Source organism: Pteronotus mesoamericanus, unplaced genomic scaffold (genome assembly GCF_021234165.1).
Source record: "Pteronotus mesoamericanus isolate MK-2021 breed Mesoamerican mustached bat unplaced genomic scaffold, CSHL_Meso_final contig_182, whole genome shotgun sequence".
NCBI lineage: Eukaryota > Metazoa > Chordata > Mammalia > Chiroptera > Mormoopidae > Pteronotus > Pteronotus mesoamericanus.
The window spans coordinates 24665978-24693861 of record NW_026555078.1 but is presented as its reverse complement, the minus strand read 5'-3'; positions in this window follow the sequence as shown (position 1 = coordinate 24693861).

Genomic DNA, 27884 nt, shown 5'->3' with positions numbered 1-27884 from the left:
TTAGTGCCCTTATAAGCAAGGCTCCAGAGAGAGCCCTGGCCCCTTCCACCATGTGAGGACACAGGCGGAAGGCACCAGCTATGAACCAGGCGGTGGGCCTTCCCCAGAAGGTGACCTTGCTGGCACCCTGACCTTGGATTTCCAGATTCCAGAACTGTGAGAAGTAAGTTCCTGTTGCTTAGGCCACCTATTCTATGCTATTGCATTATAGTTGCCAGAATAGACTAAGCCAGTATTTGACAATATCTAATTTGATGAATTCTGCAGAAGTAATGCTAATTTGGCAAATGAGAAAAATGAGGCCCTTTGGGCTTGTGACTTGCCTGGGGCCACATGTTAAGATAAGATCTAAGTTCTGTTGGGCACAGATCAGGGCATTTTCCACCCCGACACATCTCACTCCATCAAGAATCAAGGAGTCCAGATGGACTCGCCCAATTCAGCCATTTCACCTTCAGAGCCACAGTGTCTCCTTCCACAGGTTCATCCCCAGTGATGTTAATACAACATACGTTGCAAAAGCTGACTCAGATGTTTCAAGTCAAACACATCACAAAGCGGTTGTAATTGACATGGTACCCATAACCCAGGATGGTGAGTGGCTGCTCTTTTGTTTATCCTTTCTAGTCTTCTAAGTATGCTATTTTACATACGCTTATTTAGATATACAAGTGGCATAGGTTTATTCAAGAAAATTTTGAAAATACAGGTGAGACAAAAATTACACAATGAACATCACCCATAATCTCTCTGTGACTAACATTTTGGGGAAATATTTCTTATCCATTGCTGCATAATAGATTACCCCAAAATTTAGTGGCTTAACACAAAAGACATTTATTATCTTGCAGTTTCCATGGATCAGAATTTCAGGAGCAGCTTAGTTGGTGGTTCTGGCTCAGGGTCTCTGACAAAGTTGGAGTTATTCGAACGGAGATTTGCGTGGGGCTGCAGGATCTGATTCCGAGATGGCTCACTCACGCGGCTGCCGGCTGGAAGCCCTAGTTCCTCGCCGTGTGGCCCCTCCACAGGACGGTGGGGTGCCTTTACAGCATGGCAGCTGGCTTCTCCCAGTGCAAGGGATCTGAGAGACGGGGCAAGGGGGAAGCTTCATTGCCTTTTATGTTCTAGTCTTGGAAGTCACACACTGTTACGTTGGGCCTGTTCTATTTGTTAGAAGAAAATCATTAAGTCGAGCCCAAGGGGAGAATTCAACTCTTGAAAGAAGGAGAATCAAATAATTTGTGGACATATATTAAAACCACCACAAAAGGGATTCCCCAGTCAGATTTTTTAAAAACCAGAGTGGGATCTTACTGTACATGTGGTTTGAGAGCCTACCTTTTTGTGTTTGTGAGCACAGATCTCCTGGATTCAGGTCCTCCACTTAGTAATGCTATAATTTCAGGCAAGCCACTTAACTTCTCAACCTCAGTTTCCTTGTCTGTAAAATAAGGGTACGATTAACACCTTATTACTTAATACAAGAGTATTAGTGGCAATCCCATGCATTTGTGAAGAACTTAGAATCATTTCTGTCACAGGATAAGCAGTATGTGTTAGCTCTATTGTTAGCAAGGATATTTTAAAAATATATCGATAGCTTCTGAATGCCTTATTATATGGGCATTCTGTACTTCCACTTTGAGATCATTTCTTTCTTTCTTTTTCTTTTTTTATTACTGTGACATAATAACAAATATATGTTTGGTCTGCCTCCAGTTCCTGACACAGTTGCTAAATCCCTTGGGATTTCCCGGGTAATAGGAACATCTTCTTTTCTAATGAGGACACTGTGGGTGGGCTTCTGGATAACTTTAGGTTTGGGAGCGGCCATCAGAAAGACCAAGCCATGATGAAAAGCTTGAAACTTTCAGCCCTACCCCCCAACCTCCAGGGAGGGGAGAAAGGCTGGCGATTTAATAAGTAATCCATCATGCCTACGTGACGAAGCCTTAGTCTCTAAACCACAGCATTTGGGGAATTTCCCGGTTGGACACATGCTGGGAAGGTGACACCTTCCCCCACTCTCCCCTGCACTCCACAGGGACAGGAGATTTTGCGCTTGAGACCCTTCTGGACCTCATCCTATGCACCTCTTCAACTGTATCTTTTATATTATTTATAATAAACTGGTAAATGTAAGTAAATGTTTCTCTGAGTTTGGTGAGCTTTTATGACAAATTATCAAACCTGAGGAGGGAGCTGTAGGAACCGGTCAGCAGTACAGGTGATGACCTGGGGGACTTACAATTAGCGTGTGATGTGGGGGCAGTCTTGTAGGGTTGAGCCCTGAGCCTGTGGGGGCACCTGGCCTCACTGAGTTAAATTGTATGGTTCCCAGATGGTGTCTGGAGAGCTGGAGAACTGATTGCTGTGGGAAAATCCCACATGCATTTGGTGTCAGAGTGTTGTGAGTGGAGAAATAATTTTCTCTTTTAACAGCTAACGTGAGTGCTGCTGTGATGAACATCCATGTAGCTAAATCTGTGAGCTGGGGATAAACTTTTTGGAATGTAAATACAATTTTGCATACATGATGCTGCTTGTGGAGAAAGGGGTCCATAGCTTTCATCGAGTTCTCAAAGAGGTCCCGTAATCCAAAGGATGTTACAAGTGGTCTATCTAGTCTGTAGCCCTCGCCATCTACGTGCAGGTCATGGAGGAAGGGACTGGAGGTGTCATCAAGGTCAGGGGCGCTGGTTCACACCAAGCGAGCTCCCGGAGCGGGGGGGTTTGGAGGCACCTTAGCAGTACATTCACATGTTAGATTTTATGGTAGCTTATTTCTAGGATGATCTGTAGGTAAGTAATTTAACAACCTTATTACAGTTATGAGATCAAATACCTTTGTGCTCTCAAGATCTGTGGTTCTTCAGCCCCTTGTGTCTGGGCTGATTCCATTTGGGGGTATAGATCAGTTGCTTCAGTGTGTATTTGGTCTGTGCTAAGCATTCTATAATATTTGTTGAATAAGTGAATGGATAAATGGAAGTGTTGTAAACATGAAAATATGTACAAGAAAATACAGAAAGGAAGGGATGTGTGTTGTGAGACTGAAATGATCGCGCTTCTGTGGTGTTAGGCTACACGAAGCCTTACAAAGGAGTAGGGCCCCTGGATGCTGGCGGATAATGGAAATGGCAGTAGAATCTTTGTGGGCAGGGGCGGGGGGGTGTTCTAAAGCACAGGTTCTCGAAGAGAAGGCTGGGTGTAGGGATGATGGACTGTTGTCTCAGACAAGGCAGTGAACGTGCAGGGAGTAGGAAGCACCTTGTCTAATGCGTAGGACCAGCTCCTCCATCAATGGCATTCACCCCTACATCAGACCACTCTGAGACTCACCCCACCCTGCAGCTGAGCACTTAGTGTCCCACCCAGGGCAGCGGCCTGGTAGTACTTCAGGAGCTCACCTCCCCCAAGTGGCAGCTTCTCGACGAGCTTCCTCTGCAGCAGCTGCTCAGGAACTGTCAATCTTCCAGGCCGGTGGCTCTTGAAGTGTGGTGTGTATCTGTGTCATGGGGGCAGCTCATCTACAACGTGGATCCCCAGACCCCACCTCTGTGAGTTTGACGCAGGTCTGAGGTAGGGCTCAGGATTCTGCGTTTTCAGGGCTGATAGCTCACAGATCACCTATGTTCATTCAGCCCCACTGAAGGGCAAACACCACAATGGAGTTGGACAAAAAGAGATTTGTTGGGGAAATGCCTAGGAAGGATAAAAAGGTGGGAGTCCAGGAGGGGGGTGAGCTCAAACCCCAATGAGCATATGGCCCCTGAGAAGGATGGGCAGTGAGAAGATTTAGGGCAACTGAGAAGTCTAAAAGAAACAGTTACCATAATACTGCCCTCATTATGGATACCAACTGCAAGTTCAGACATCCCCAAGACCACCTTCAAGTTGCAGTAATTGGATAGAACTCATAGAATGCACAGAAAGCTATTATACTCGTGATTACAGTTTATTACAGGGAAAGGATACACATTAAAATCAGCCAAGGGAAGAAGCACACAGGATGGAATCCAGGGAAGTGCCAGGCCCTGAGCTTCCATCGTCTTCTCCCTGTGGAATCAGATCGTGATGCTCTCCTGGCACAGACGCGTGACAATAAGCACAGAGTGTTATTAACCAGAGAGACTCACCCAAGCCCTGGTATTAAGAGATTTTACTGGGGCTTCATTACGCAGGCATGATTGACTGATTGCCTACGTGGCTGATCTCAAACACCAGGCTGACTGCCCTTGAGTGACCCAAAGCCCCACCCTAAATCCCACTGTTGGTCTTTCTGGTGTGGTCAGCCCCCATCCTAAGTCACGTTGTTACTATCTCGCCAGCCCAATGTCTCCAGGCAAACACAGATTATCTCCTAGGAGCCAAGGGCAAAGTCCAGATTTCATCTGGGGCAAGATTACATTCTTTCCAACACTGGTAGGAAGAGTCGTAGACTGCAGCTTGGCTCTGAGAAAGGTTCAGGCAGGGGGATGAGGAGTCCTCCGTTTAAACTTACCTGTTGGATGAGTGCTGGCTCTTGAGGGAAGGCCTGCAGCAGTACCCTCCACCCCTAAGCTGAGCACGGGCTGGGAGCAGGCTTGGGAAGTATGGCATCAGTGTGAATGTGGGGGTGGACCTGGAGTGGCCGCAGTTGGGACCGGCAGCCAAACCTGCTCCCCACAGCAGGACTGTTGAGTGGCCCAGCAAGGGGCAGTGGTGGGGGGCGGGGTGGGGAGAGAGGTGAGTGGAGCTGGCTCTGTAGTTTTTTGGCTGTGATGCAGTGCAAGGCTTCTTTGCCTGAAATGACTGTGTCTCTTCTTTCTCTTCCACGCCAGTCTCCGGGCTCCTGCAAAGAAGAAAAGGGTTAGGTCTGGGCTGCCAACCTGGCCCTGTCAGTACAGACCAGGCCCTGAAAGGCAGGCCCCGAACGGCAGGCCCCCTGCCTATGGCCGTGTGGTATACGGTCTGAGGCACAGTATGCAGAGTGAGAACAAAACAGGAACAAAAGAGTTTGCGGTGTAGATTGTCTTCCATGAGGGGTCTCTCCTTGTGGCTTCTGCTCTGGCTACTGCTCTCTTGGGATCCCATAGCTTCCCCTCAGCTTACACAGGAGAGCTCTCATCTGGATGTGCTCGAGGGTTTGTGCCTCAGGAGTCCTGCACTGGGACTGTGACAGACACCTGGAGTGACTGATCTGCTGAGGGGAGCATGGGCTCCTGAGGTGGCTGGGAGGAGGCACACAGGGGGCCTCCACTGACAGAACTGCTCTCCCAGACTCCTCAAGTCTTTTATCGAGTTCTCTTTCTTAAACTTCACAAGCTGTGTGGGCAAGAAAGCAGGTGGGGGAAACCGAGATTATAGAGAAAGTGTGGCATGTAGGCTGAGCACGTGGAGCCAGGACGGGGGATGACTCAGAACCGGATGTCAGCACGAGGTGTGTGTTTCTGCTGGCACAGCTGGGCCTGCCCTGGTTCTGCAGCCCAGTTCCTTCTTCCACTTTTGCTTTCATGTTGCCTTGTGCCTTCTGCCCTGTGCTCAGATCCCAGCCCTGAGGATGGCACACTGTGCTTTCAATGGAAGAATGAGGAACAATCTTTGCGAGCAAAATAATCCAGGCCAGCACTCAGCCGGCACCAGCACAGTCTAAAGGTAGTGACCGGTGGCCTCTCCGGCCACACATATGACAGAATCCCACCCCTGGAACACTGTGATCTTGGGGACATGACACTGGACATGGAGGCTGGTGTCGTGTGTCCTATGTACTAATAATGACTTTGTCATTGACTATTAATATTTCATTTTCCTGATTCTCAGACATCGATTGTAAGATCAATTTCATAACTGCTTCTAGGGGGAGAAAAAGAAACATGTAAATACACACATCAATTCAAACTCCCATCCTGATTTCAGGACTGTTAACAGGTAAAATATGTGGTGCATTTTTAAAATAAAATAAAAAAAGAAAGAGCATTTATTAAAAAAGACAACTAAAGAAAAGGAGGCTTTTTCTAATTCTGGGATTGATGCAAAACCAATACCCACATTTTGGGATAATAGTAGTAAGGAGCTTTTCACCATGTGTCAATTGCTGGGGTTTTGTTTTGTTTTGTTTTTTGTTTTTTGAGAAGAAGAGGACGTGCTGTGACTTGACAGACACTCACGTGAAAGGGAGGTATGTTAGAGTTCTACTCAGCAAGCCGTGCAGGGTTTAACTTGGTTACCAGATGTTTGCACCTTTTAACTACACAGCCGAAATAAGAGAACTAAAGTATACTTCAGTTTTAGAATAATAAATGTTTGTGGAACTTTTTATGTGCAGGAGCTGCTCTAGGTACTTCGCGTGCATTTACTGGTTTAAGCCCTTGGAAATCCAATGGCGGGGGGTGGGGGGTGGGCTATGACTACCTCGACCTTAGAGGTGGAATCGATGAGGCACAGAGACTGCGCAGTGCGCTCCAGGTCCCACAGGTAGGATGTGGCCCTGAACCCAGGCGGTGTGGCTCCAGAGCCCACCTCTTACCTGCACTGTACAGCCTCTCTTGATGCATAAGGGAGAAAATGAAGCCAAACAAAACTGAATGTTTTGATCCCCGGTCAGGTTGCTCAGTTGGAATTGTCCTGATAGCCAAGATTGTTGGTTCGATCCCCAGTCAAGGCACTTAGAAGGATCATCCAATAAATACATAAATAAGTGGAACAACAAATCAATGTTTCTCTCTCTCTCAATCTCTATTTCTATCTCTATCGCTAAAATTATATATAGAGAGCAAAAAAAAAAAAAAAAAACACCCCAAAAACAAAACCAAAGAACAAAAGAACCCAAAACAAGTCCCTAAAGCTTCTAGTCATTGTGGGCAGAAGAAAATGGTTGTTTGGGCTAAAAGTTTTGGTATGCCGGTAAACTGCCCCTCCCCACCCAAAAAATAAAAGCCCAGGTTTATGGCTTTTGCCAATTTCCTTGGCGTAAATACTTCCACCTTGGCTGATTTCAACATACTCTCTGATAAGATTCCTGAGTGTTTAATAATTGTCTCAGGAGTTGTTATAAGCAGGCTCTGGCACACCATTGGCTGAAGGTCATTGTTCAATTGGATTTAGGGCAGTTTGGCCAGTGTCAACATAAGAATGTCCAAACCTGTAAAGAATTTTTATAAGAGTTTATTTGAATCAAACTGACGCCAGGGAGCAAGATCTCAAATGTTCTGGGGAATAACAGTTTGCAGTTTCTTTTATGCATTTGAAATTAAGGAGGGACCTTAAAGAAGATCACGTGGAGGTGAAGAAAGCCAGGTGAGGGTTGGATTACAGGAGAGTTAACAAGATTCTTTACTCTCCGGAGGGCAGTTATGGTTGACTTCAAAGGTGGGTTAACCTAGATGCATGGAAACATTGAACAGGGCTTGCTTAAAACAAAGATAAACCTTTTACTAAAGAATTTATACGCCTGGGGCACACCCACTATGATCTGCCCAGTTAGGAATTTATAATCAGATCACCCTGTGAGGGTGTTTTCCAAAGAATGCCTTTTCCCACAGAAAAACCACCCAGGAAGGCATTTTGCATGAGGTTCAGGTACACCAACCATGGGTGGGGCTTGGCAAATGTGTTCAAAGATTAGAAGTGGTTTCTCCTCCTCTAATCCCCACCTGTCAACCTGGGCAGCCAGCCCCTGGCCCAGGAGGGTGAGTGCTCGCTCTCCATGCCGTGGCTGGCCTCTCTGAGTGTCACAGACGAAGCTGAAGAACACAGTTCCCACTCAAAGGGAGGCAGTTGTCTGACTCATGCTCAAGGAGCACTTGGCGGTGACGTAAGGGCCTCCTTCTGGGACCAGATCGGCAGGGTGAAATGAGAAGAAAAACATGAGGTAAACAGGAGGACAAAGGGCCTCTGAGGTGGCAAAGCTGCAGGGTTAGGAGGAAATGGTGAGCTGCGATCAGCAAGGGCAGGAGAGAAAGAGCAAGCCCTACCACGCTGAATAACCAGAAAACACTTAAGTCATTTTCAGGATAGCTCTAGAAACAACATCAGGAAACAGGAGTCACAAACTCATGTGCCTCTGGGTACCAGGCAGATAATGTAAGTGGGCACATTAGACAATCTATGATAAAATGGAGGGTCGTAGGGATTGGCAGTGCCAAAAGACAGTGAAGTGTTGGGTTGTTTTTTTTTTTTGTTCTGTTTTGTTTTGTTTTTTAACACTACAGACCCCCCCACCCCAAAAAAATATGTCCCTGACTTGGATGTTAATCCCTACTTGGTGAGTTCTGTCACCAAGCCTCTCCTTGCAAGGTTTCGAAAGCCAGACTCACCTGGGCAGGGGACACCAGGGTGGGTCGGGCAGTGGAGTCTGTCCAGCTCAAGTACAGGCACAAGGGGTTGCATTGTCTGTAGCAAATTTTAAAACAATTTAAAAAATCCACTAAAATTCAGTCTGCATTTTATTACCAACATGAATTGATAATCCTGAACAATGTCAGTAACAAAAAATACCCTCCTTGAAAAAAACCTTGTGTTAGTCTAAGTTCTAAATAATTGCTATGGCTGTTGAGTTTTAATAATACATATGTACACTTCAAATGGACACATTTAAATAAATTATATATTAATGAACAGTGTATTCTACATGGAAGTTATTTTGAAAATTAGGCCCTGACTTAAGTGGATTTACCTATAAGCATTTATTTCCAGCATACATACCTAAGGATTTGGAACCCTTCAGTTTTGAACCCTGTGAAACCACATCTTCCTGTGTACAAACAATAGTTTCAAAATAAACAATAGCCCTGGCCAGGTAGCTCAGTTGGTTAGAGTTGTCCTGATACACCAAGATTGCAGGTTCGATCCCTGATCAGGGCACATACAAGAGTCAACCAATAAATGCATAAATGAGTGAAACAACAAATCCATGTCTCTCTCTCAAATCAGTAAATAAGAAATTAAAAAACATAATAAAAAACAGCCCTGACCAGTGTGGTTCAGTTGGTTGAGTGTCATCCCACAAACTGAAATGTCACTGGTTTGATTCTAGGTCAGGGCACCTACCTGGGTTATGGGTTCATTCCCCAGTCAGGGCTCATATGAGAGGCAACTGATTGATGTTTCTCTCTCTCATTGATGTTTCTGTTTCTCTCTCTTTCTTTCTTCCTCCCTCCCCCACAATAATAATAATAATAATAACAACAACAACAACAGCAGTAGCAACACATGATTGTAAATATGAAAAAACAGAATATGAGTCAGTTAGCTGCATTTTATTGCTAGAAGAACTTAAAAGCACAATGTTTACATGCCTTGATTGTTTTCATCAAGGGCTGAACACTTGTTCTAAAGCAACATATCAAATAATTCTGATTTCACTGTCCCTCAGACATTTTCTCTGATTTTTATGAAAGAGAGGCTTCAGAAGTTTACCAGCTATCATAGAAATTCATGGTGAATTTCTGGCGAAGATATTTTAGCAGACATTTTTTGACTGTGGAGACATTTGAACGCAGCTAAAATTGATCCCACAGAAACAAATAGTACAGACAGGATTGTGACTTGTGAAACTCCTAACTATGACTTGGGATTTTTATGAATCTCTGACGAACCTGTTCTTAAATTCAAGACTTCCTATCTACTGTATTTGTATATATATTGATCCCTATAAAAGGAATTTTTCTGAATGAAAATTAACTATGAGTGAAGATAGATCAACAAACTGCCTATGGAACATGAATACGTGAAGATCAGTTTTGACAAAGTCATTAACAAATTTGTGGAGGTTAAGCATGGAAAACAGAAACTGTAAGATTATTAATTACCATACAAATTGATATGTAGGCATCTTTGTTCCAGGTTTTAAAAGCATTGACATAATTAAAACATATCAACCCATTACTTTTTCTCTCTTCTATTTTAACATAGATTTAGTTATTGTTTATAAAGATTTATTTATTGTTACTGGCATGATTATATATATGAAGCTCAATAAAAGAAAACTTGCCCTGGCTGGGTGGCTCCGTTGGTTGGAGCATCATCCCGACAGGCCAAGGCTGTGGGTTTGATCTCCGGTCAGGGCACTTAAAAAGAAAAATAAATAAATAAGTAAGTAAAAGAAAATGTTTACTGTCTACATTCCTTTTCTGGGCACTATTGTCATTTGTTTCATGTCACGGTTGCTGCTGACAGTTGTCATGTATCGGAGGGGGATGTTAAAAGTGATCTATCTGTGGTATCGTGAGAGGTCACTGCACGTCTGCCTAACCTCTGGGCTGCAGACCCTCCTGGGTCTCTTTAGGCAGGGGCCACGTGGGGAGCCAGTTTGCCTCCAACGTTTCATTTAAAGCTTTTTCCAACATAGAAACAATTTTGAGATAAGCTGGTCCTGACCATTTAGCACCCTGACTGGCGAGTCCCTCTTGACAGCAGAGAATCGACTTTGGTATTCTTGGAACCATGGAAATTCTGGTATTTAAAAGTTTGACCTCGTGACTAATGAGTGGTGAGTCTCGTTCCCACTTGAGATGAAAATATTAAACATATAAAGATAAATATAAAATATAAAAAATATAAAACATCTTTCTAGCCTCTGCTCCAAGTAGGTGACATGGGGGCTTTCCCAGGCATGATGCCCGGACATTGGGGAGAGGGTTGGAGGTGACTGCACTCCTGCCGGCTCCTGGCCCCTAGCCAGATGGTTTTGCTGCTGGCTCCTTCATGGAGCCCCTGCAGAACAGGGAGGTGGAGACTCACCACCCTGATGGAGGGACAGAGTTAAGCAGTGGGAATGACCCCTAAACGAACCCCGGCAGGCAGTGTCAAGCTGAGCCTTACTGCAGCAGCCCTGGATGAAAGGGCAGAGCGTGTGGCTTTCGCTGAGGAACAATGAGAAAGTTTACTGGCTCAAGATAAGACCCATTCCCACCCCCGGCAGCAGGCCTGAAACTCTCACTGCAATTATTCAATAAGATGTTATATTACTACTGTCACTACTACTACTACTACTGAGATTTCCCCTCTGTTTCCTATTCTTGTGAATGCACAAAAGTACCACCTGAGGGACTACCACATTCACTCTCAAAATGACAAGGAAGACCATGTCCTCTGTGGCCACGCTGGCCTGGTCACGCAGAACCCGGAGGCGAGGGGTGCAGAGCAGGGTGGGTTTATGGGGAGGCTTGCATGAGAAGCAACCAGGGACAGTGAGAAGGAGAAAGAGAATGGTAGTAGGAGGGGAAGGTCTGGACTGCCACACTGGGAGGAGGGCCCGGTGCCCAGGGACGGGACAGACAGAGGTCTCAGTCCTCACTGTGCCTGTTTAGTCCAGGACTCTAGAAGTGTCGTGTGCCAGGGAGAGCAGGTGGTGGCATGGAGACACTCCAAAGGCAATGGATTTCTTCTTGGAAGCTGTCAAGATTGATTTCAGTTGTGACAGGCTCAAGGACACTAAGAAATTATCCAAAAAGGAAATCAAGCTGCTTCTTCAGGTGAGTATTGCTTTTTATTTAGGCAGGGGTCTAAATCTACTGAGGTGAAAGCCGCCGGGTTTCCCCTCTAGAGGAGCCATCTGGGGAGACCTATATACTTTACTGATTGGACTTACTTAACTTACACTAATAAAACAACCAGATCCATCAGCAGGTCCCCAAGCCTCCCAAGAGAATGATTACAGCGTGGATTGCTTCCTCCTCAGAGATGGCAGTTAATGGGGAAAGCACTGAGGGGCTCCGCACAGTAGGTGCTGCACAATGACATTCTAGGACAGTGTACCAGGGAAGCCACTTCTCGCCCAGGTGAGCATCCTGGGAGAGGGTCCCGGGAGTCTGGGAATAGGCTGCGAAGAGCTAGACAGTCCCATCTGGAAGGTGGCAGGAAGCTGCTAGATTTATGTTTGCCAAGTAAGAAAGAGCCAGAGAATTAGAATATTGATGCAGTGCAACTAAGGAAGGCTGCACGGAAAGGAGCAAAAAGCCAAGGTAACTGCATGGCCAGCATCCCTGCCTTGAAGTCTGGAGCAGGGCGCTCTAGAGGGCATGCTGTGGGCCAGACTCTGTGCCAACTGGAAGGGTGTTGGAGGAGCCTTTTGCCTTGAGAAGCAAGACTGTCCTTACTGGAGGTTATTTGCGGTCTTGTTGAGAGACAAGATGTTCCCTCTTGAATGAGACCTTGGACAATGAAGTGCCTAGTCGGTGGCACATGTTATAATTGCTCTAAGAATTCAGGAAAAGGGGTGCTCTGTAAGGGCTGGAGGGTTTGGGTAGGGTCTCAGAGGAAAGCTGCCCTTTTCTAATCTGGCAATTCCTGAGAAGCGACTGTTAAACACTCAGGAATTTTAGTAGCTAATGTCTTGAAATCAGCCATGGTGGAAGCATTTACACCAAAGAAACTGGCAAATGTAAACCAGGGTATTTTGTGGGGAGTGCAGTTTAACAGGATACCACTGATTTTTAGCCCATCCCAACATGGTTTTTTCTGTCCATAGGCAATGACTAGAAGCTCTAATGTTTGCTTGGTTTATTTCTCTCTTTTATACTTTAAGAGAGGCTGTACAGTGCAGGTAAGAGGTGGGCTCTGGAGCCACACCACCTGGGTTCAGGTCCACATCCTACCTGTGGGACCTGGAGCGCACTGCGCAATCTCTGTGCCTCATCGATTCCGTCTTTAAGGTCGAGGTAGTCATAGCACCTCCTCATAGGATTTCCATGGGCTTCAGCAAGTTTATACGCATAAAGTACATAGAGCGGTGCCTGCACATAAAAGTGTTCCAGAAACATTAGCTTTCATTATTCTAAAACTGAAACATTCTTTAGTTCTTTTATACTTAAGGACCGTGGAATAACATAAATGGTGGTTAGACGTGAAAGCTCTGCAGTCAATGTTTGGCGTCCAGCCTGGGCTCTGCCAATTGTTATGTGTATGGGCAAGTAACACTCACGAGTCTTAGTCTCCTCATCTATAAAATGGGGATAATAATAGTACCTACATGATAAACTATTCGTAAAGATTAAATGAGACTAATGTTTGTAAAGCACTTAACACAGTGCCTGGAGCGGAGAAAGTGTACAGTAAATGATAGCCATTGCCATTATTATAATTATTAGTGGTGGTAATAACAGTATTCAAATTACCACCAGGTTCTGGAGTGCTCTGTTTCCTTACAGACTGCTTAAAGGAATACATAAAGGGTAAGAAGAAATTCTCTATCTTGAGGGAGATGACATAGGGAACCATACTCAAAGTTTGAACTTGTTCTCTCCCAAGGGAAAGAACTTCCCACAAAGTTCCATGTAGTAAATTCTTTTTCTTTCTTCTTTTTCTTTATCCAAGGACATTTTTTTCATTGCTTGTAGAGAAAAGAAGGGAGAGAGAGAAACATTGATGTGAGAGAGAAGCATCGATCGATTGCCTCCTGTACACACCTGGACTGGGACAGAACCCACAACCTAGGTATATGCCCTGACCACGAATTGAACCCGCAGCCATTTGGTTATGGGACCATGCTCCAGCCAACTGAGCCACACCAGCCAGGGCCTGGGAAGTTCATTCTTTACCTTCTCAGGCTGAGAATGTCCTTCCTCGCCAATTCCCCCTTCCTTCCAGAGCTTATTCAAGCTCCCCTCCTCATGAAGTCTTCCTTCACAGCTCCGGACACCAGGTTCTATCTTTCTCTGAACTTTTTGCCCTTGCCTCTCTTTGGCTGTGAAGTCAGAGGACTGACGTTGGTCCCGTTAAGTCTCTTTTATGGCTCTGCTGCATTTCCCCAATAAGGTGTGTGTTTCTCAAAAGTAGAAACTGAAAAAAAAAAAAAAAAGTAGGTCTATGTGCTCCATAGATATTAAAAGAACTGAATCCTCTGGCGGCTTAAACTTTTTGTTTGTCGAGATTGAAGGGTGTGAGCTCTCTCTTCCATCCCATCCCCATTCTTTTTCACTAAGTCTGTGTCTGTTTCTCAGTTCTTGGGACCCAGGTGCACTGTCAAGTTCTGCTCCAGATCTCTGGGAACTTCCCAGGATGCCTGAGCCCCACTGAGTGGGAACAGTGCCCCTGGCCAGGTTGGGCTTCTGTGAATGGCTGGGTGAGAAGTAGCTGCCACTGCTGCAGGACCAGATTTTGTTCTAATTTCCTGCTTGTTTGGGTTCCCAGAGAGGTGGCCATTCTAGTGCCAAGTGGGTCTTAGTTAGTTTCCAAGTGAGAGATCTGAGTCCCAGTCCAACCTGAGAGTGGGACAGATTGGGGTCTGTGCTGGGAGGAGGAAGAATGACACCATCTTCTTGCCTTTCTTGGGCTCTCCTTCAGGTCTGGGAATCTTCCCTACATCACTTTCTGTATGTTGGTTTTCAACCATCACCTGTCTGGGAAGCAGATTAATGGTACCATTTCTGTTCTTCCCACCCTTGTTTTATTCTCTAACCCACAAGGTTAAGCTTTGGGGACAGGTTTACACAGAGATATGTTGCTGGATGACAAGAGAGAGGCTTCTGGGCCACCGAAAGAGAGCACAACTGAATGGGGAATGCCTACATCAGGACACCTTTTTATTTTTATTTTTATTTTATTGATTATGCTATTACAGCTGTCCTGATTTTTTTCCCCTTTGTCCCCTTCCTCCTGGCGCCCCCTCCTCCCTCTGGCAGTCCCCCCACCATTGTTCATGGGTCATGTATATAAGTTCTTTGGCTACTCCATTTCCTGTACTGTACTTTGCATCCCCATGGCTATTCTGTAACTACTATTTGTATTTCTTAATCCCCTCACCGCTTGACACATTCTCCCCCTACCTCTGCCCCTCCCTCAATCTGGCAACCATTTGGTAACTAACTTCTTTTCTCTTGTTGCTTTTAAGAGTGTCTCTTTATCTTTAAACTTTGGCCTTTTAATTATGATGTGTCCTTGGGTGGGCCTCTTTGCATCCATGTTGTTTGGGACTCTTTGTGCTTCCTGGACTTGCACGTCTGTTTCCTTCACCAAATTAAGGAAATTTTCTTTCACTATTTTTTTCAGATAGATTTCCAATTTCTTGCTCTTTTCCTTCTCCTCCAGGCACCCTTATGATACAAATGTTGGACCTTTTGAAGTTGTCACAGAGGCTGCTTATACTATTCTCATTGTTTTGGATTCTTTTTCTTTCTTGTTCTGTGTGGTTGTTTTTTGCTTCTTTATGTTCCAAATAATTGATTTGATTCTCAGCTTCATCCACTCTACTTACTGTTGTTTCTCTGTAAATTGTTTTTTATTTTAATTAGTGTATCCTTTATTTCTGACTGGATCTTTTTTTATGCTGCTGAAGTCCTCACTAAGTTCCCTGAGCATCCGTATAACCAGTGTTTTGAACTCTGCATCTGATAGATTGCTTATCTCCATTTCGTTTAGCTCTTTTTCTAGAGTTTTGATCTATTCTTTTATTTGGGCCATGTTTCTTTGTTTCCTCATTTTGGCAGCCTCCCTCTGTTTGTTTCTATGTATTAGGTAGAGCTGCTTTGACTCCATGTCTTGGTAGTGTGGCCTAATGTAGGTGTCCTGTAGGGCCCAGTGACACAGCCTCCCCTATTACCCAAGCTGGGTACTCAAGGTGTGCCCTTTGTGTGAGTTGAGTACACCCTCTTCTTGTAGTTGAAACTTGGTTGCTGTTGGCAGATCAATGGGAGAGATTTACTCAGGTCACTCAGCTGCAAGGACTGGCTGTGACCACTGACCACAAAACTCTGCCGTCTGTGGAGGATCAGCTGTGCAGGGGCAGGGTGGTGGTGCTCCAGCATGGTCTGTAGCTGTCCAGTAAGTGCACTGGTCCTGGGTTCCCTGGGTGGTACAGGCCAAGGTCAGCCCTGACCTGTTTTGCCCAGAGCCCCCTGCCTGAGCTATAATGCAATCTGAGATGGCTGCTACTTGTGCTGGGCTTGGAGATTCCCAGGTGAAGCCAAGCTGTGAATCTAATCCGGCTGCTGATAGGGTTCACTGCAACCAGAAGTTGCTTGTTTGGTATGATTTAGGAAGTTGTGAAGTGTGAGCCAAGATCAGCCATTCTCATGGAAAAGTAGCTTGGGTGGGTCCTTAAGTTGGATGAGACAGAGTCTCTGGGGATCTCCAAGGCGGGTCAAACAGTATACCCAGGTTGATGGAGTCTCAGGTATGGTACCAGTTTATTAGCTCTGTCGGGAGAGGGTTTATGTAGCAAAGGGACAATGGCCTGTGCTCACCTTGATATCAGACACTTCAGTTTCTCTCTGTATATCACTGATGCCTTTCAAGCTGCTACATTGTTGCTGGAGCTCAGCCTGAATAAGTCTCAGTAGGTGAGTCAGTGTGTGGGTTCTTTAAGAGGAACTGCTTGGGACTCAATCCCTACTGGTATTTGCAGCCAGAAGTTGTGGGGACTTATTTTCCTGGCACTGGAATCCTGGACTAGAGGCCTCGTGTGGGTCTGGGACTCCTCACTCCCAAGGCATCCCTCCCAAATTTGTATCCACCACACATGGATGGAGGACCACCCTATGTGTCCGCGCCCCTCCTACCAGTCTGGATGGATGCGGTTTGTTTAATTCTGCAGTTGCCAGACTTCAATTCAACTTGATTTCTGACTGTTCTGAATGATGATTGTTCCATATTTTAGTTGTAATTTTGATGTGATGTGTGAAGAGGTGAGCCCTGTCTGCCTATACTGCCATCTTGACCCCAAGTTCAGGAATAAATCGCCTTAAACATCATGCAAGCACATGCAGGCCAAGGGCAACCAGTTGTATTAGGGATGATAAAACTGAGGTGTGGTTGAGTCCCTATTTATTCAGGGAGAGACATTTTGGCCCAAATATCATGTGGAATGCTCTATATATGGGCCCCCAGTTTAGTTGATATTTCTGTAAGCCCTTGCTAGCCTATTTGAGTAATATGTGTGACCCAAGTAGAATCTGAAGGTCTGGGAGACAAGGACCAAGAGCCCACCAAGGAGGTTGAACAATGGCATACCACAGCCAGTAGCCAGCTAGTTTACTGCCTATAGCACAGAGATAAATGGCCCTCGACTTTTCTAGGGCCTCCCCCAAAGGCACCATAGGAGAGCTGGCAGGACTATATTGAGGAGAGAATGAAGCTGTGAGTTTTGAACTTAAAGCAGCCTAGAGGATAAACAGATGGAAGAAACTCTGAGATAGTCCTTTGGAGATTCAACAGAGTATATCAGGAAGCACAGCAGTGGGGAGACATAGTTATCTAAAGAGACTTTTAACCCTCTGAAAGATGAATATAAATCCATCACCCATGCAATACAAGAGTGCCTCAGATGATGTTTACAAACACCTTCAGAGCTTGGAAAAGGGGCAAGAGTTCCTCACTCACCCTCTGCCTAGTTTCCTTTGCTCTTTCCTGTGTAGTAAAGGGTTGGGAAGCCTCCCAAGTGGGGCCAAATGGAACCTCTGGAAGGACTTTCACAGAATTGATAAGGATTAGCCAGGATCTTTCACAGGTTCAAAAATACATGAACTCCTTTCATTTTTAAAAAATATTCTTGGTATATTAAAAAAATAGAAATGTCAAAACATAATTTTAAAAGTTGTGATTTTTTTGAAACATTGTATTTAATAAATTGGTATACTTTAACACCAAAGGCACAGAGTTATTCACAAGATAAACTTTTGGAAAACATTAATTCATAATGTACTACAGGCAGTCTGATCTGGTAATGGGGACGCATTTTAACTTTATGAAGACCATCATCTTTCAACGTTGTTGTAATGTGCCTCTGAAATTGTACTTATAACTTCGTTTGGAAATAAGTCAAATCTTAAATTTGAGGACTTTGGTTAGCCCGGGGTAAATGAAATAAATGGTTTCCCCCACACACTCCTCACCTTCCCCCCACCCCCAGCCTGTGATAGCCTTGAGTTTAGCAGAAGTAAGTAGTTTATACAACTGCAGCATTTTATGATGATTCAGAAAACTTAGATAATGTTTAATAAAGATTTATTGGTTGATGTTTTCTTTAGCCGTGCAGAAGCTTCTTATTTTGATGAGGTCCCACTTGTTTATTCTTTCCTTTATGTCCCTTGCTTTAGGAGACATATCAGTGAAAAAATTGCTGTGTGGGATATCTGAGAGTTTCCTGCCAATGTTCTCCTCTAGGACTTTGATGGTGTTGCGACTTATATTTAAGTCTTTTATCCATCTTGAGTTTATTTTTGTGTATGGTGTCAGCTGATGATCCAATTTCAATTTTTTGCATGTAGCCATCCAGCTCTCCCAACACCATTTGTTGAAGAGGCTGTTATTGCCCCATTTTATGCTTCTGCCCCCTTTGTCGAATATTAGATGTCCATAGAGACCTGGGCTTATTTCTGGGCTTTCTATTCTGTTCCACTGGTCTTTGGGTCTGTTCTTGTGCCAGTACCAGATTGTTTTGAGTATAGTGGCTTTGTAGTAGAGTTTGATGTCTGGTATTGTGATTCCCCTGCTGGGACTATACCCTGAGAACACCAAAACGCCAATACAAAAGAACCTATGCACTCCAATGTTCATAGCAGCACAATTTACAATAGCCAAGTGTTGGAAGCAACCTAAATGCCCATCAGTAGATGACTGGATCAAAAAATTATGGTACATATACACAATGGAATACTATGCAGTAGAAAGAAAAAAGAAGTACTAAACTTTGCGACAGCATGGATGGAACTGGAGAGCATCATGCTAAGCGAAATAAGCCAGGGGGCGAAAGACAAATACCATATGATCTCACCTATAAGCGGAACCTAACCAACAATGCAAAGAAGCAAGGAAAATATGACCAGCAACACTGAAAGGAAAAGAAATCAACAGAGACAAGAGGGAAGGTGGGGGGCAGGGAAGGGGAAAGTCAAGGAACATATAGCAAGGACTCATGGACAAAACCAAAGGGGAAGAGCTGAGGGAGGGAAGGTGGGAGGGGGCAAGGGAAAGAGGTGGGGGGAAGGCAGAGACAAATGTATTTAAAAAGTAAATAAATTAATTAAAAAAAAAGATTTATTGGTTGAGGCAGAGATTTTAAAGAAGGGATTATTATGGCTTCTGGGATAGCATTTTGGGGGGGCTTTTTTTTTTTAACCTCTACAGCCCAAATTTCATGAAAGCATTGCCAATGAGATTCAGTGACAAACATGTATCTTCAAGAAAAATGCTAAAGGGAAAGAAATTGTCCTTCCTTACCAGTGGACGTGTGTAACACACCTCTTGTGAATCACTTCAGAGGTCTCGGCCTCGCCTGTCCCTTACCCCAGCTGTGCGCAGTTCTGTGCGTGTCAGTCAGTTTCACAGGTGTGCTGACCGTGGCCCACCTCAGGCCCGCTTTGTGCTCCTTGCTTTTGTCTTCAGGTACCTGAGTGACGCGGTGTGTAGAGCCTCCTCAGTAATGTCCCTGGCACTCATGCGTGGGCAACATAGACGTCGATGGAGAGAACCTTTGCCCAGTGGTGTGGGTGGCAATGGAGAACTCTTGGCCCTTTTCTTCACAATTTGGTTCGTGCTGAGATACCTTTCAGACAGCAAATCCATGGTCTCCTGGGATTGTACAAGCAGTAGCCTGTAGACAGGGCCAACTCCATAACATAGCTCTATATTGGTTCATGTTTTGTTCCTCTTCCCTCCACTGCTCTCTCACTTCTCTTCCTTTGTTCCCCAGGAAAGAGCTTGCACTTAAGCCTCTGTCTTAGGCTCTGCTCTCTGCAAAACCCAAACACTTTCATAAGAACTGGTGGGGTACTTGATCTCCCTTAACTATTTTCTTACAGCTGATATTTTAAAACCTAAGTGCGAAATTTAATATGCCACCTATAAAAATGTTTTTAATTCTGATATTGCCATTTAAGAGTGTTAGTTATCATTCCTAGCCTTGAGTTATCTACAGATTTGTTCATAAAATTTATTGACTGTTTTTAAAAAACCATCAACAACCAACCTCTGTAAGCTCATCTCACGCTTCACTCTCCTTGATAACTACCCTCTGGTGGCCTTACCTCCTCCTACCAGCCCACAGATGGGCCAAGCTCTTCCCCCTCAGGGCCTTGCACTCCCTACTCTTTCTGCTTGGAACGTTCTTCCCTCGAGTTCTTTACATGAGCATCTCTTTATTATGCTTCAGGGCTCAGCTTAAATGTCACTTCTCAAAGAGGACTTTCTTGGCCATTGTGTTTCTGTCATAGCACTTGTCCCCAATCCATGGGTACTAATCCTTGGATCCATACATTAGGTGTTTTGTTTTTTTCTTTTCATTGTTCATTGTTCTAACTAGAATGAAATCTCCAGGATGACAGAGATGTTTTCTGGTTTCCTTGCTGTTAGGTCTCTAGTACCTAGCTCAGGTTCTGACATCTGGAAGGAGTTTAATAAATAAATATAAATATAAGCCAATCAATCAATATATAATCTTCACCCAAGTACAGACAGACATGTTTTACTTAATTTCAGAGAGAGAGGAAGAGAGAGAGAAAGAGAAACATTGATGTGAGACAGGAACATCAATCAGCTGCCTCCCATATGCACCCCAACTGGAGAGCAAACCCGCAACCCAAGGATGTGTCCTGACCAGGGGTCAAACCCACAACCTTTCTGGTGCACAGATGACACTCCAAGTTGGCCAGGGCAGGGCCTCAATAAATATTTGACTCTTCTCTCAACTTGTGTACTAGATCCACCCCTCTCGCCTACTCAAGGATGTTGATCCACCAGCTCTCCCTCCTCTCTCCCATATCATCATTATCTCTCTCTTTACTGGGTCATTGCCCATCAGCAGACAGACATGCTGTAATTTTGAGACAGCCTAGTAAGCCAGGACAAGTGGAAGAGGGAAACCAAGACAGATAGTTAAATGGCCAAGCGGTTTACAGCCATTTAGTAAACTGCAAAATTCTATCTTTCCCAACCAAGGACACTGAAGAGAGTAAATGATTTACACTTCTCCTCCCCAACCAGAGGGTAAATAGCTTAGAATCCCCCTACTCAGAGTAAGAAACCAATGGGAAGTCACTTTATCCTTGAAGAGCTCAGAGGCTAAGCTCTTTGACAGAAGTGTGTGCTGTGCAGCACCCATCTGCCCCGGGGGAGGGGATGGGGTCAGAAAAGGCTTTGCAGAGATCGCTATTGGGCAAATCTTGGAGATTAGTGGATTTAAAAAAAAACCCTATAAATTAGATTAAAAAGTCATTCCAGTCTATTCCCAATAAAATCTTTCCAACTAAAAAGAAAAATTAAAAAATAAAAATAACATCACCCTACTCAGGAAGATGGATAACAGAAGTCCAGTTGGTGCCATTTGTGTAAATCACACCCAAGAATGGATGAAATCGGGAATAATTCTCATTTTGGTGCATCAGCATAAAGCTGATGACTACTCTGTTGAGAGCCTCCCCTAAGACCTCCCCTGAACTCCCAGCCTTTAAAATCCTCCAGACAAAGGACCCAGCCTTTCCCTCCCTCTGGGAGCAAGTCTGCACCTTTCCCTGCCCCCACTTTTCCTCTGCAGGCCTTTCTCTCTCTCCTAAGCACCAAGGGCCTTTTGCTTCTATACCTTGTTTCCTGAACCTACCCAATTCAGCTGGCTCACTTCTACTACCCCTGTTAACTTTCTAAATAAACTTTCTCTTATCATTTGAGTTCCTGGCTCTGAATTCTTCTTTGCCAAACTCAAGAAGTCAGGTCAATCTTCACTGGTGACAACGGCTGCCATTTCGCCACCAGCATTGCCAGTAACAATTTCTCACGTCTTAAAAAGCAAAGCAAAACCAAACAAACACACAAAAAAAATGGTCTAATTGGTCTTGGCCCACATCCTTTTCAGTTGTTCACAACCCATACTTTATTCAGTTCACAACCCATACTTTATTGATTGTCTCTCTCCCCAGGATAAGAAGCCCTATGAGTGGAATATTTGTGTCTATTTTATTTATTGCTACATTTCTAGTGCCTCAAGAGTAGAGACTCAGTAAAAACTTTTTAAATAAATGAATCAGCTTGCAGAATGAATGACTAAAATAATAAAGTTTTTTTTAATTAACAGAAAAAAATCAGTCTCAAGTACTTACAAGATCAATATTCAACTTAGCAAACATGCACAAGAAGCTCTGTGAAGATATATGGTGGCCATCTAACTGTGTAAGTGATTTGGGGGAGAATTCTGATCCATTCTCTGCCTTCTAATGTGGAAAGCTCAACAGGGCAGCTCGGTGGGGAAGGGAAAACCAGTGAGAGGCTCCTCAGCATTTAGATAACAGCAGACCTTGCCTTCGAGATGAAAAACTAAGGCCGGAAGTAATAACTTTTCCCAGACTCTGCATTCTCCCCTCTATGGTCTGAGCATAAGCCTCTACAAAACACACCCAGATAACTATCTCACAGGTAAAACAAAAGTTCTTATCCTTAGAATTGCTTTCTAGAAAATTGTCATGCAATAATAGTGCCAACCAGGAGATGGCGACTCGCCTTTCTCTCCAGGAGGGCTACACTCCAGTGGCTACTGAAGGGTAGGGACGAGCTGGGACTTGGCCAGGTCAGCCGGCTGGGTCAGCCAGGGGCCTCTAAGGCAGAGAGCCCTGAAAATGGGGCTCTGTCTTAGAATGTCTCATTCTTGTTGGCTGGGCCCCCATGAGTAAAATAGTTGTTGCTGAAAAAGATACATGTTTAAGGCCTCAGATTAAGAGCAACTACAAATCGAGTGTGGTTGGCAGGTCCACAGTCAGGATATTTATCTCAAATTCAGGGAGTCTGAGAATCTAGGGCAGCTCCTTGGCAACCCAGCACTGACTGTCCTTTTGTTAGACTTTTCTTATGCTCTGGCAACCGCGCTAGAAAGCCAATCAGATTTTTTTCCAAAGTGGAGACTCAACCTGGCCAGTGTTCTTCTGCAGAAATTATTCACCTGGGTATTGGGGTCTACCAGCTGCTACAACTGGGGTGGAGGATGGTGCGTGATGGTTGGAGGTAGGAGGTGTGCTGGTACCTACAGTTTCTACAGAGGCAGCTCATTGTTTTCATCTGTCTCTCAGAGGGGCTCCATGATTCAGAAAAGATAAGAAACTACTCTAAAAAATTCCCCCAGGGCCCACACCGATTCTTTGCCCCAACCAGTCCCCAGAGACACTCTACTTCTGCATTTTTCATTAAGAGGTGTATCAGTCAGGCGCTGGTCAAGAGACAGAAACAGCATCAGTTTATCTGAACAGAGAAGGTAATAAAATAACTAAGTGTGAAGTTGTCAACTAGGTTTGGGGAGAGGTGGGAATTAATGAAACTTAGAAACCTGAAAGTCAGACTTTGAGGAAGAGGCACTGCCCAGCTCAGTGGCATCTCTGAGGTGGAGAGGGGCCCTGTGGACACCTGGTGTCTCCTGGGAGTGGGGAGTGTGATGGGGCTGCTGCTGCAAGTGTTGGAAAAACTGCAAACTGCATGCAAATGGTGTCACAAGAAGGCACTGCCCCTGTTAGGGTGACGAGGTGAGACTAGGGTGACATGTTTTGGAAAAAACCCCCCAAGAAGCAGAAGGGAAGGAATGAACCCTAACGTTTCTGCAGCAGCCTTTGCTGTCTCCTCTAGTGCTTCCCCTGGGAAGTGCTAACACGGAGCCAGTGGGCAAAGCCCGAATATGTTTTGCACAGTCCCAGCTCCAGCCCCACAAGACTGGGGACAGAAGATAGGTTTGGAGCCAAGAGACAATAAGTGCAGAAGTTCTCCTAAACCATTTTGTTTACTGTAGTATTCACAGCTACTATCCAGTCGGTTCATCCAAAGGGATTCCTCATTGGCTCTGGGGGGGCACATGGTTAAACCAAGGTCAGGGTTCCCAGTGGTTAAGCAGCAGCAGCCCTCTGCCTCCGTGGTTCTGCAGCAACAAGCGCAGTGGTGGCTCCCTCTGTTTTCAGTCACGGTTACTAGGCCACATGGGGAACAATGGACACCCCTTGACTATGACTGCACAGTGGCTGTGGACACTGGCCTATTTATATAGTTGGCGTCACCTCTTTAGTGAAGCCTTCTAGGTTTCTGAACCAGAGTCTAGCTCATAAACCACAGCTCACCCTTTCCCCGGGTACTAAGAAATCTCCTAGTATTGGAAATATAAAAGATCATCATACTGAATAAACATGACTCATGCAGTGTAATCAAATTTGTTTTGGGCTCCCACTCTCCTTTCTAACTTATTCAAGGGAGCAAACTCTTCCCTGTCCCAGATAAAATTTAAGACAAGTCCCATGAGTTTCTGGTCCCACTCACTATTACCAATAATCCTCTGGTCACTTCAAATCATACATTATAAATTTAATAATGGAAATACTCAATCTTATAACTTCTTACTCTGAAGTTGAAGCTTCTCACCCTTATAGCAAGGAAACCGGCAAGTGTTATAAACAGGGCTTTCTGGGGGGGCAGAGGGGGCCAGCTTACCAGCTTTTAGTCAACTCAACATTTCCTTCTGCCCACAATGACTATAGAAACATTCAGTTTTGTTTGGCTCGTTTCCCTCCCTTATGCATCAAGAGAGGCTGTACAGTGCAGGTAAGAGGTGGGCTCTGGAGCCACACCGCCTGGGTTCAGGGCCACATCCTACCTGTGGGACCTGGAGCGCACTGCGCAGTCTCTGTGCCTCATCGATTCCACCTCTAAGGTCGAGGTAGTCATAGCCCCCCCCCCCCCCATAGGATTTCCTTGGGCTTAAACCAGTAAATGCACACGAAGTACCTAGAGCAGCTCCTGCACATAAAAAGTACTCCTCAAACATCAGCTAGTATTATTCTAAAACTGAAATAATCTTTACTTCTCTTATTTCGGCTGTGTAGTTAAAAGGTGCAAACATCTGGTAACCAAGTTAAACCCTGCATGGCTTGCTGAGTAGAACTCTCTCTAACATACCTCCCTTTCACGTGAGTGTCTGTCAGGTCACAGCACGTCCTCTTCTCGAAAGAAAGAAAGAGCAATGACATGTGATGAAAAGCCCGTTACTATTATTATCCCAAAATGTGGGTATTCGTTTTGCATCTCAATCTCTTCACTGCCACCCTATCTCGGGTGAGGCCCCTCTGTGGCCACACATTCACATATCTTCTGAGTGACAAATTTGGGGGACAACAACCATCATAGCTACCTCCCCTTGACCTCCTTAATCCAAAATCAAAGCCATAATCAGCCCATGCCTTGTCCTTTAGATTTTTGAGGTAGGGCTTGGACAACTGTACACTCTGTTCCCTAAGCTACAAGGAAGGGACACATATGAAGCTCTCATGGTGGACAAGTTGAATCCCCTTTTCTGAAGCTTGTGACAAGGCCCCAATCCTCCCTTCTCTCCCCCAAGGGTGAGAGTGGACTCAGAGCACACCAGGAACTTTTTCCAGAAATCCTCTTGTCTCATCTCCAAATTACTGACCATTTTGTCACCATGAGTGAGGGGTATGAGAATCATGAAACTGGTTTTCTCTGCCTTCCTTTCTTCTAAGCCTGCACTGGGCTCTTGTTGGAATGTGACCTCTAGTGTCTTCAGGCCTTAGCAGAAACTTCTATTTTATTTTGTTTCTTTTAAAGATTTTACTTATTTATTTTTAGAGAGAGAGAAAGGGAGGGAGAAAGAGAGGGAGAAAAACATCGATGTGCAAGGAAAACATTGATTAGTTGTCTCTCACACACCCCCAGCCAGGGACCTGGCCTGCAACCAACATATGAGCTGACTGGGAATCAAACCTGCAACCTAGGTATGTACCCTGACCAGCAATCAAACTCACAAACTTTTGGTGTACAGAATGATGCTCCAACCAACTAAGCTACCTGGCTAAGGCAGCATCAATATTCCTAAAGCTTCCAAACCTGAGTCAAATGGTCTTTTTAGGTCCATTAGGGACAGTTCAGGTAGAGAAGTGATGCTGCTAGTCATCTCAACTGAAATCCCTCAACTGTTTCCAATCCTACACAGAAGGATCAAAAACTTCAGGATTGCTTGGGAGGGCTATCATCCACCTCACTGGTTTACTGCAAAGATTGGATGAGATCATATGTGCAAACGTATTTTGTAATTTTGCAGACTGGAAGGCACGATACACAGACATGCACAGGATTATGATGATAATGGGTACTTTAAAGAAGGCTTGATTAGAATTTCTAAAGACAGCCCTAAACAGGCACTCACAGTTCAAAGAGGAAACTGGGCTTTTTAAAACTATATCCAGAGCAAACAATAGGGCTGTTTGGCGAGTGTTTCTGAGAAAACATTCACCTAGAGTATACATTAGCAGCAGTGGGAGATCACTGTGCCGTTGGCAGGTGAAGCCCCACCCATGCCTCCTTGGCTTATCCCAGGTCACCTGCCAACTGTTCCCCAATGTTCCAGTGGTTCCTGCTTCCGGCTGCCTTTGGGTGTGCTCTGGCCCCTGAGGTGGGCAGGAAGTGAATGCCAAGAGCTGCCTTTACCTTTGGGGGTTCATTCTGAGGTGTGTTCCAAATGATTTCTCAGAGGGTCCCAGAGGGACTGGCTCCTCCACGGACACTCTGTGTAACCTGCTCACTGACACCTTGTATTGACTTGCTTCCCTTCCCTGTCTCACCTTCCCCATTCTCTCACAGGGCTTCCTCGAGTCACCACCCCAATCGACTCCTTGTAGCTCGGAAAAAAACAGTCTTCTTTTGAGGAGGGCTCAAGCTAAGGCAGAAAAGACTACAGAGTTTGTCTTTGGCAGAAAAATGTAAATTATACTAACTGAAATAGTAGCTGCTTCGTAAATCTAGCTATTGGGTGCTAGTAGAAATTGTTAAGTAATAACGGTAACTCGTATTTATTGATAGCTTCCTTTGTGCCTTGTACGATCCAAGCACTTTTCACACAGGTGACAAAGAATGGGTCTTTGGAATCTGACAGGGATTTGGATATAAGAATCTTTGTTGTTTCTACCTTTTTATCCTCTTAAATAACCTTGGGTATGTCATATAATCTCTTGAATCCTTTCTTTTCTCATCTGTAAAATGGCGACAATGATACAGTATGGTGGGAAGGTGCACATAAAGGGCTTAGCACAGTCTAGCACATGTAAGTGCTTAAAACATGGTAACTACTGTTATTACTATTGATTTTATGAGAAAAAACATAAGCCTGTAGAGGAGGAAGAAACTTTCCTCTACCCTTCTAGGTTCTTTCAGCTGGTCTAATAATTAAACAGAGGTAAGATAGATTACTAGAGAAAAATGATCAAATTTAATTACATTTGTACACATGGGAACCCCACATACATGAGAGTGTCAGAGACTCCTTATACATGAGAAGTTCAGAATTACAAAGGGGAAATGGGGCATATAGGACATTCTGAGTTAAGAATGAGGTAAGGCCCCTTGGGGCTCCAGAGGAGAGAAAGGTCATTTCCAGGACAATAAGAAGAGCAAATGTTCAGTAGTTAGAAGTTTGCTCTGCCATAGAGATAGGCCATAAAAAGTTATTTCTGGTGATAACTCATAATGAGCAAGGCCCCTAATTTAAAGCCTTTAAGGGAGAGATCAAAGTTTTTCCCAAGCCCTCAGAGTCTGAACTGCCTTCAGCTCAAAAGCAATTCTTGTGCCCACGTGGCACATCTCAGGGAGGCCTGCTCGGAACACCTTCAAGCCCCATCCAAAGACCGGGGGCGGGAGCCGGGGGAAGACTGATTTGACTTAATTTACAGGGTATGTTAAAAAAGAATTATTAACTGTTTTCCTTTCCTTTAGGAAGTGAGAAAGCTCAATGTGTCATTACATCCCCTTGTACATTCAAATTCTATGCACCTTTCTGAAGAAAAGGATAAAGAAGGTTTGAAGAGAAAATAATTTTGGAAGCCATTATTGAAAACAGCAATGAAGTAACATGGAGGATATAATCTGTAGCAGTGAATGCACATGGTGTTCTTAAACATAAATAAAAGCTTTTAGTTCTCAATTTTGGTCCTTTGCTGTTC